The following is a 9,863-nucleotide window of genomic DNA, read 5'->3' as shown; positions in this document are numbered from 1 at the left end:
CTGTAGTCTGAAATACTAAAAATTGAAAAACAAACAAACAAAAACTCCTCCCCTCTTCTCTTCTGCCCAGGCTGACCTTGAATGAATGGATTTCTTGCCCTGCTTGACTGAGAAGTGTAGCTCAAGGGTAGAGTACCTGTCTAGCAAACAAGCCATAAATTCAACCCCCGGGAGGGCACGGTCTCATTGCTCCTCCTGCCTCCACCTTCTGGCTGCTGGGATTACAATGTGCACCACCACCACCTCCTGGCTCCTGGGGCTAAAAAATAAAAATAAAAACAAACAATTAAAACTGTTATGCTATTAACAGTAATACTTTGTTTTATGTTTTGTTACCCTCAAAAGTAAAAAGTGTGAGGGTTCAGTGAAACCTTCAAACCTACTCCTATGTCCTTTGGATGGTCACCCCGGTTTTTGGGGAGCTCTTACTAGCATTCTTTGACTTGTCCAGGCTCCCACTGTTCTGGCTGCACCCATTTCACCTGGGAGCCTGGCTGCTTCGGTGGAGCAGTGTTTTAGACACGTGCAGGCATCCTGTTCAGGGGCACAGCTATGGGAGCAGCACTGAGTACAACTTTGACATAAGGTGGTGGTGGTTGTTACCATTTTAATTTAATGATCCTAAACATTTTCATTTATTTTTGAGATAATTACATCAACTCTCCCTTCCCTTTTCTCCCTCCAAACCCTCCCATATACCTCTCCTCACTGTCTAGCAAATTCATAGCCTCTTTTTGTTGTTGTTGTTGTTGTTATCGTAACTGGGTCCCAGACCTCAGCTGAACTGACTCCATGATGGAAGTACCACTCAGGCTGTAAAACTCAGCACGTAGACAGCACCACCTGCCAAAGTGAAAACAAGACCTAATCCATCAAAGTCCATATAGTTCTGGGAAAGTCTCTGAATGTACCAATACTCAATACTGCCTTTTAGCTTCTTTTTTTGTTTGTTTGTTTTTTGTTTTTTGTTTTGTTTTGTTTTTTCGAGACAGGGTTTCTCTGTGTAGCCTTGGCTATCCTGGACTCACTTTGTAGACCAGGCTGGCCTCGAACTCACAGCGATCCACCTGCCTCTGCCTCCCGAGTGCTGGGATTAAAGGCGTGCCACCAACGCCCGGCGCCTTTTAGCTTCTTTAGGTCCATTTCTGGCTAACTATTCTTGTTAACTGAAGTGTGTCAACCCAGAGCATGCTGCTTTGTGCTTAAAAGCTTGAGAAAGGCTGAGCGCTACACTGGGATCCTGAATAATAAAGACTTTCTATTGGCAGTCTTCTCTGGTAAATCCTCCACAGCATATATTACATTTTACACACACACACACACACACACACATTGTTCACTTTGTATAATGTTATTTGTTTGTATGTTTTCGAAGATGACTGTTTGGTATTGGATCGCCAATTGGTGTGTTCTTCCCTCAAGAAGAGTAGTGCTCCCGTTCCCAGCATTCCTGTAGAATGCTATAGGTCTTTGTATAGGGTTGAGGCCTGCCCCTGTCCCCTTTAGCATGTGTATTGGCGACATCCTGCTTCAGCTAATGTTTATGTTGGTGAGACTTTGTGCATGTAGCTTCTGACATTAGTAGGAGACACTGTACCGTAACAGGCCTGAAAGGGTATCCTTACAACCGGGGGCCAAGGCGTGCCGCAAAAATCACACCACTCAACAGACCTCATGCAAGGCATTTATTGGAGCAGGGCATAAAAGGCCACACCTGGGTGGGAATGGACACGGGGAGAGGACACGGGGAGAGGTAAAGGGAGGGGAGATGGAGGGAGAGAGAAAGGCAGGCTGTGATGTTGCTGCTTTATAGAGGGTATGGGGCATGCACATAGGGAAAATGTGCAACAGTGATGACATTGTGTCCGACTGGCCTTCAGTGATGGTGATTGAAATCGGGGTAGATGTTGAGGGAGCACCTGGTTCTGGAATGTGGGCAATTTTCAGTTGACTAACAGGGCCAGTGGAAAATCATCCTGCCCTGGCCTGCCCCTGTTGGGGGATGGCTTTGTGCACTTTGCATTGTATCTGGTTCCAGTCCAGATGTTGGCATTGTCATTATTATTGAAGCATCTCCTGTCTCAATGTTGTGTAAAAATGGTCCTCCATTGTCTCTGATTGGTTAATAAAGAGCCGAACAGCCTGTAACTGGGCAGGAGAGTTAAAACCAAACTTCCAATCCCACGAGGGGGGCCTCAGGTGAAAGACAGAGATGACAGGTTACTATGACGGAGTTACCATGAGGACAAAGATGAACAGGGAACAGCCAGGGCAGGTATGGAGCATGTGTCTGGGAAGAAGTCCAGACCATCATAGTCGGGTTAGAATAGAAGAGTATCTGCCCAGCTATAGTGCTTGAAGCCTACTTATAAATATAATAGGTCTTCGCGTCATTATTTGGAAACTAGAGTGGACATAGAAAAGCCTTAATTTTACATGTCCCAGAAACTGCTGCTGTCTCTCTTCCCACTCAGAGGCGGCCACCATTCTGTGTTTTTCCCCGCCCCCAGTATATTTCTTGTGTGAGGTTTGTTGTATGGTGTGACTTTATAATATTCCTTAGCTCCTGAAAACCCTTTTAGAACCAATCTCTTTTGCGCAAAGCCATCCCCCAACAGGGACAGGCCAGGAGCAGGATGATTTTCCACTGGCCTTGTTAGACATCTTTCCGCCCCCTCTTCTGCAGTGTTCCTTGAGCCTTAGGGCAGGAGTGTTTTGTAGATGTATCCATTAGGTCCAGGCCCCACAACTCTGCATTTTGGTTGCTTGTGATTGTCTGTAATAGTCTCCATCTGTTGCAGTGAGAAGTTTCTTTGGTTAAGGATGAGAGCTACATTAACTGTAGGTATAAGGGCAAATGTTTATGTCACTGTTAAGGACTATGCAGAGTTAGTAAAGTAGTGGTTGTAGGTTACCCTTGATCCATGACTTTACCAGCACTGGTGTGTTGTTAGGTTTCCAGTATCAGAGTGTTTGCCCTCTTGAGTGGGGTGGTTTGAATAGGTATGTGTGATTCTGAGTCCTCCTTCCCTTCTCTGGGTGACTGGGCACCTGCACACCAACCCGGGAAGAATGAAGTGGCGTCTGCAGGATCCAGGTCCAGCTGGGCGTGCTGTGGGGGTGGGGTTTTAAGTGTTACAGAGCTTTTGGAGTGGAACAGTTGGACGGCCAACACAGCGAGTGGTGCAGGCAGGAGCAGTTCGGTGGTGGGCACTGGACCGGGCGATGGCAGGAACTTGGCTCCAGTGCCAGGCCTGGCTGTGGCAGGAGCTTGGGCTTGTCCAGCAGGGCTGCTGGGCGGGCCGGTTTGAGAGTCCAGTGGTGAATGTCGAGAGAGAGAAAGCCCTCTCCAAAATAGCCCTTCAAGTGTTGCAGCCCAGTGACACAGCAACTCTTACACCATCTTCAGTGAAAGAGCTTGTACCAGTTTATCCGTGGTGGACGAGGACTATTATATGAACCTTCGGGAGTGGGAGAGATTCCAGGATGGGTGCACATCACTGGCTGTGGCTGGGATGCTGGTGATGCTCTATTTGCATCCAAATACAAGGCTACGTGACCACCTGTGACTACCTTGAGAATTGTGGGGTTGGGGTTGGCAGGCTATGTGCCCCGGGGGTATGCAGGCGGGAAAGCAGAGAGGGAATGGGTGTACTCCTACTGGTCTCAGACCTCACTCTAGCCTGATGCCTATTTTCCCTAGTCACCCAGCTTACATACCCCACAGGTATAGCCCCCATAGACTCGTGTGTTTTAAATGCTTGGCCAGTGGGGAATTGCACTATTAGGAGGGATGGCCTTATTGGAGGAAGTGTATCAATGTGGGGTCAGGCTCTGCAGCTTCCTATGCTCAATCTCAGTGTGGAAGACAGTCTCCTTTTGCTGCCTTTGGATTAAGATGTAGGACTCTTAGTTCCTTCTCCAGCACCATGTCTGCCTGGACGATGGCCTTGTTCCCCACCATGATAATAATAGACTAAACCTCTGAAACTGTAAGCCAGCCCCAAATAATTGCTGTCCTTTACAAGAGTTGCCTTGGTCGTGGTGTCTCTTTACAGCAATGGAAACCCTAACTAAGACAGAAGTTGGGACCAGGGGACCTGGGTATTGCTCTGACAGGCCTGGCCATGCTTTTGTTTGAAGAAATGTAGAAAGCAGTGGAGTGCTTTAAGTGAGGCTTAACGGGCCATGCTACTAGCCACATGGAAGACAGTGGGGCTGGGGTGATTGGAACTGTGGAGACGTGCCTCAAAAGGCATCAGAGGAGAACTTCAGGATGTTGCCTAGAGATTGTTCCTGCGATATTTTGGTGAAGAATGTGGCTGCTTTTTGCCCTAGTCAGAAGAGTCTGCCTGAGCCTAAGCTGGAAAGATTTAGATTAATTGCATTTGCAAAGGGAATCTCAGATCAGCCTAGTATAGACTGTGTTCCGTAGTTCACTCTTCAGAAGCGTGTGTTTTTTGATGAAACATAGCAAGCTTAGAAATGAAAAATTAAAAAATGTATGGTTCACGGCTTAAAGGCGCATCGGGAAGTGGAATGGAGCTAAATCCTGTGTTCAAGGATCTTGAATGCAATTAAGGGAGTGGTCACCTCAGGGCAGTATCCCACCCAGATAAGCTTCCGTCTCGTGAAGAGAATTCAAGAAAAGCTTTTGCTCTATGCCTTTAATTCCAGCACACAGGAGGCAGAGGCATGCAGATCTCTGAGTTCCAGGCAAGTCTTGTCTACCGAGCAAGTTCCAGGAAAGCCAAGCTTAGGCAGTGAGGGAAACTGTGGGAAACAGAAAGCTGGTGAAGAAGTAATTGGACGAGGCAGCCATGTTCCAGCCCCAGCAAGCAGCAGAACTTGGCAGCTTCGACCAAGTGGTTCTGGCTTTAAAGCCAAGGACAGGCCGGGCGTGGTGGCGCACGCCTATAATCCCAGCACTCGGGAGGCAGAGGCAGGTGGATAGCTGTGAGTTCGAGGCCAGCCTGGTCTACAAAGCGGGTCCAGGACAGCCAAGGCTACACAGAGAGACCCTGTCTCGAAAAACCAAAAAAAAAAAAAAAAAAAAAAAAAAAGCCAAGGACAGAAGAAATGGGTTATGGAATCTCCCAGGCCAGGCATGTGGCAGGGGTGTCCCTGCATGGAGGCCCAGGAAGTCCATTGTGTGAAGCTCTGAAGGCGAAGCTTGCATTGCCTTGGAGACCCCAAGAGGTTAGAGATGCCAGAAGTTGGGCTAAATGCTTCCTACATTATGTTATGGCTATAAGCCTATGGTGGCCGGGGAGTGGATGTGGTTTCAATAGGAATGGCCCCCATCGGCTCATACGTCTGAATGCTTGGCCCCTAGGGAGTGGCACTACTGGGCGGTATGGCCTTATTGGAGTAGGTGTGATCTTTTTTTGAGAAATTGTGTCACTGTGGGGGATGGGCTTTACAGTCTCCTATGCTCAAGCTACGCCCAGTGTGGCACCCAGTCTCCTGCTGCCTTAGGGTCAAGATGTAGGACTCAGCTCCTTCCCTAGCACCATGTCTGCCTGTGAGCTGCTGTGCTTTCCACCACGATGATAAAAGACTAAACCTCTGAACTGTAAGCCAGCCCCAATAAATGTTTTCTTTTATAAGAACTGCCTTGGCCATGGTGTCTCTTTATAGCAATAGAACCGTAACTAAGACATTAAATGGGCCTTAATTCCAATTAGAGAGAAGTTTTAACGGAAGCACAATTTCTGCCTGTCCTCACACTAAGGATATATATATATATATATATCTGTCATTACCAGCATTTTATTGAACATAGATTTGCTTGCTGTTGTATATATGTTTTTAAATGAATTTCTTTTTTTTCTTTTTCTTTTTTTTTTTTTTTTGGTTTTTCGAGACAGGATCTCTCTGTGTAGCCTTGGCTGTCCTGGACTCACTTTGTAGACCAGGCTGGCCTCGAACTCACAGCGATCCACCTGCCTCTACCTCCTGAGCGCTGGGATTACAGGCATGCGCCACCATGCCCAGTTTATATGAATTTCTTAATATGTACCTTTCAGCAATCCTATTTACTGGCTCCTATTGCTTCCATTTTTGGATGAGAAAACTAGTGTTTAAGATAATTACACTTGTGGTAGTGCACACCTTTAGGCCCAGCACTTGGGAACAAAGGCAGCTGGATCTTTACGAGGTTGAGGCCAGCCTGGTCTACATAAGGAGTTCCAGGCTAGCCAAAGGTAATAGTGAGATCCTGTCTGGAAAAAAAGAAAAGAAAAGAAAAATTAAGAAAGTTAATGGTGAAATTACAAATGTAGCTCAGTAGCAGAGCTCTGTGTAAACAGCCTGTGCAAATTCCTAGGTTCAGTCCCCAACAGCAAAAAACCAGGCGAACACCTGACAAGGAGCCAGGCTCAATGTTACATTGCTGCGATCCTAGCTCAAGTAGGATTACTGTGAGTTTGAAGGCAGCCTAGACTCTGTTGCCAGTCCGAGGCTAGCCAGGGCTGCATGGCAAGACTCTGTCTCCGAACAAAAGGGCTAGAGAGATGGGTCAATGCTTAAGAGCACTTGCTCTTCTTTTAGAAGATCTGGCTTCTCTGGCCAGCACTCCTGTCAGGCAGCTCACAGCTGCCTGTAATTCCAGCTCCAGAGATTCAGTCCCCTCTTCTGACTTCTATGGGACACACATACAGGTGTGCACGCACGCACACTCACACACATGGGCGCGCGCAAACACTTGCATGCACTCTTACATCAAACATACAATAACATACTGTCAGGTCCCAAGGAAACCTGGGACTCACTCAATACCCATGGCTCCTCCTACCAACTGTCACCCTGCCCCTTACCCTAAACCTCTCCAGCCCAGCAGCTAGGGCTGGACTTTGTTTCCCTTCCCCCAGCTTCGCAGCCATTTTGGCTACATGCCATCTTCGTTCCTGTGCGCTATGTTGGTCCTTTCGGCCCCATCCCTCTTCTCTCCCACTCCCTCCTCTCATGGTTTAGTTCAGTCTGGGTCCTTCCAGAGGCCTCTGCCTATCTCACTCTCACTATATCAACAATACAAGCCTTCTCCTCAGCCATACCTAGGGGCAGTCATGTCCTCATTTTCATTCAAATACAACAAAGCAAACTTTTTAGGTCACGTGACTAACAAGGCACTAATTCTCAAACTGAGCAAAGCGTTGGGTGCAGTCACTTTGACAATTGCATGACTACAGTGTGATAAACACTGTGACAGAAAAGGACCAAGGTGATGAAGGATGCTGGGGGTGGTGGTGCAGGAGGTGGGGAGGGCAGAGGGACCAGGGTAATGGGCAGGGAGAAGTTCCTGGGTCAGGGTTGTTGGCTTAGGTTTTTCAAAATCCTACTTTATTTACGGCTCTCAAATGCTTCTACCTCCCTTTCAGCCCACCGACCAGAGGTAGGAGAAGACAGAGATTAACAGGAACGGGGTGGGGGTGTGTGGGGAGTGTGGGGGTCAGGGGTGGGGATGGGGACCTTTTTAGACTTACTTCCTTGGGCTAATTCCACTCTGCATTGTCAGGACACCAGCAGTCCAGGCCAATAGCAAACACCAAACAGCAACAGGAATCAGCAGTGGCGGCACAATCCGGCAGAAACAGCCACCAAACTGGCACAAGTCAGCAGAAGAGGCCGGAATCAGCCGGACACCACTAGGAGTTCTCCAGCACATTTCTCTCTATAAATTGAAGACCCGCATTGCGTGTTGTCGCAGTACACAGCATCATCTCGTTGTCTGTGCTGTTCTATTGATTTGCTTTCTAAATATCACTCACGTGTCTGTTTTAAACATCACATGCCCTCTCACAAGACAGCTTCCGGGAAAAGATCATGTGACACAACTGAGTTGGTTTTGGTTTTTTGTTTGTTTGTTTGTTTTGTTTTTTCATGACAGGGTTTCTCTGTGTATCCTTGGCTGTCCTGGACTCACTTTGTAGACCAGGCTGGCCTCGAACTCACAGCGATCCACCTGCCTCTGCCTCCCGAGTGCTGGGATTAAAGGTGTGCGCCACCACACCCAGCCACAACTGAGTTTTTAAAGAAACTAGAAACTTCCACTTCACAGTGTAGATAATACACATTATATTAGTACAGTGTTGTATGCTGCTTGAGCTCATACGGAAGCTGGTGCTGCAGCAGGTTTGCCTTCCTCGTACTTCAGACTCAAGTACGTGTACCTTAGAGTGTCCTGCACGATCCCGTGTGTGGGGATGGGCCGCCTCACACCCCACCCCAGCACTGTGGGCAGGGGGAGTGAGAATGGCAAACTAGCCAAGAGTGAAAATGGGAACAGAAAGGAAGTAAATCATTACAGTAAGAACATGGCCTTGAACATAGCTGGGAGCTAAGTTATTCCCTTTCAGAGCAAAAGACTCAGTCCCAAGCTATAAAAAAAATGCCTGTGGGGGAAACTGCTGATTGGAAGTGTCACTCAGAAGAAGATCTTCCGCCTAGGACTCTCCTTGTCAACTCTAACTGACACTTTTGGTTCCCAGGACTTCCCTGGGGGCTTTCTGAGGCCATGTCTAGTCCCATGCTCTCCTGTCTTCCTGCTGCCCGCTGTTTTGTTTCTTAACTCCTGCTTGCTGTATACTTAATCCCTCAAAAACAAAAGCATTAGACATCGCAGATCACTCTCTGCACAGGACAGGGTGGGTGGTGGGGACTTCTCAAAATGCTAAACTCAGTTCCCTTGCTCAGGAGCAATCAATCACTTTGCCAACCGCCCAATCTTCACAGATGCTCAGGGCAATGTCTGAAGGCCTGTGCCCATGGGAGGTTCTGTTCTTGGGCCACCTCTTGTCACGTCTTGTCTGGGTGAGCCCGCCTGTCATGGGATGATGATGTTCCTTGCCCTCCAGCTCCATTTTATCCCCCTGTTGTGCCACTTGGATCTTTTGACTTTGTGACCCACAAATATAGGCAATGCCCACACAATCTCAAGGTGATTTCTGCTTCTTGGATTTCTTATCTCTGAAAACAGCTCCCTGGGGCTAATATCTCAAGCCACAGATCTGAGCATCAGCCTTGCCTGGAGTTCAACCTCTCTGTAGCTGTCACGAAGTGCTGCATAGCAACTTAGCCTGATGTGTATTAGGGGTTTGTTTAGAGATAGGATCTCACATGTCCTCGAACTCAATATATACCCCAAAATGACCTCAACCCCTGGTCTTCCTGCCTCCACTACCCAAATGCTGGGATTACAAACATGTACAACTACATCAGGTGTTGTGGGTTGAACCTAGGGCTTCGTGCATGCAAGGCAAGCACTTTATCCACTGAGCTATGTCTCCAGCACTACATTTAAAAATGATTAAAGCTTTCGTTTGTATTTAAAGTTTTAGAAGACCTGGATCTACCCTTTGCAGGCAGGGCTTCCCCACCCAGGCAGAAACTATAGTAATTTTGCAAGTCCTAGCTCCTGGGTCTTCCTCCTGCACAACCTCTCAGCCAGAATTGTGGGGTAGGGTCTGAGCATAACCGCAACACTCTTGAGGGTTTGTGGACTGGGATCGAAGACTTCTGAGTGAAGGTTGGTAAAGAGGATGAGAGGAGTAAGATTATTCAGGGGTTGCAGGCACGTGTCTGGCGTCAGACATAACACACAACACTGACCCCCAACTTTCTGAAGCTGAGTAACAGAAGAGACACTTCTTGTCTCTAAGCCCCAGTTTTCTTATCTGCAGAAGGGGAGGATAAAGGTATTTGCTTTAGAAGTCTGCTGGGAGAGGGGGGGGGTCATCAAACAGGAATTGGCAAGATAGTTCAACGAGTAAAAGTGCTTGCCACCTAGCTCGATGACCTCAGTTCTGTCCCTGGGACACACATGATGGAAGAAGAAAGCCATAAGTTGGGTCTGACTGCCATAT

This window comes from Acomys minous (assembly GCF_964271855.1).
Source record: "Acomys minous genome assembly, chromosome: 16".
Classification (NCBI taxonomy): Eukaryota; Metazoa; Chordata; class Mammalia; order Rodentia; family Muridae; genus Acomys; species Acomys minous.
The sequence above is the reverse complement of the archived record's forward strand: the minus strand, read 5'-3'. Positions refer to the sequence as shown.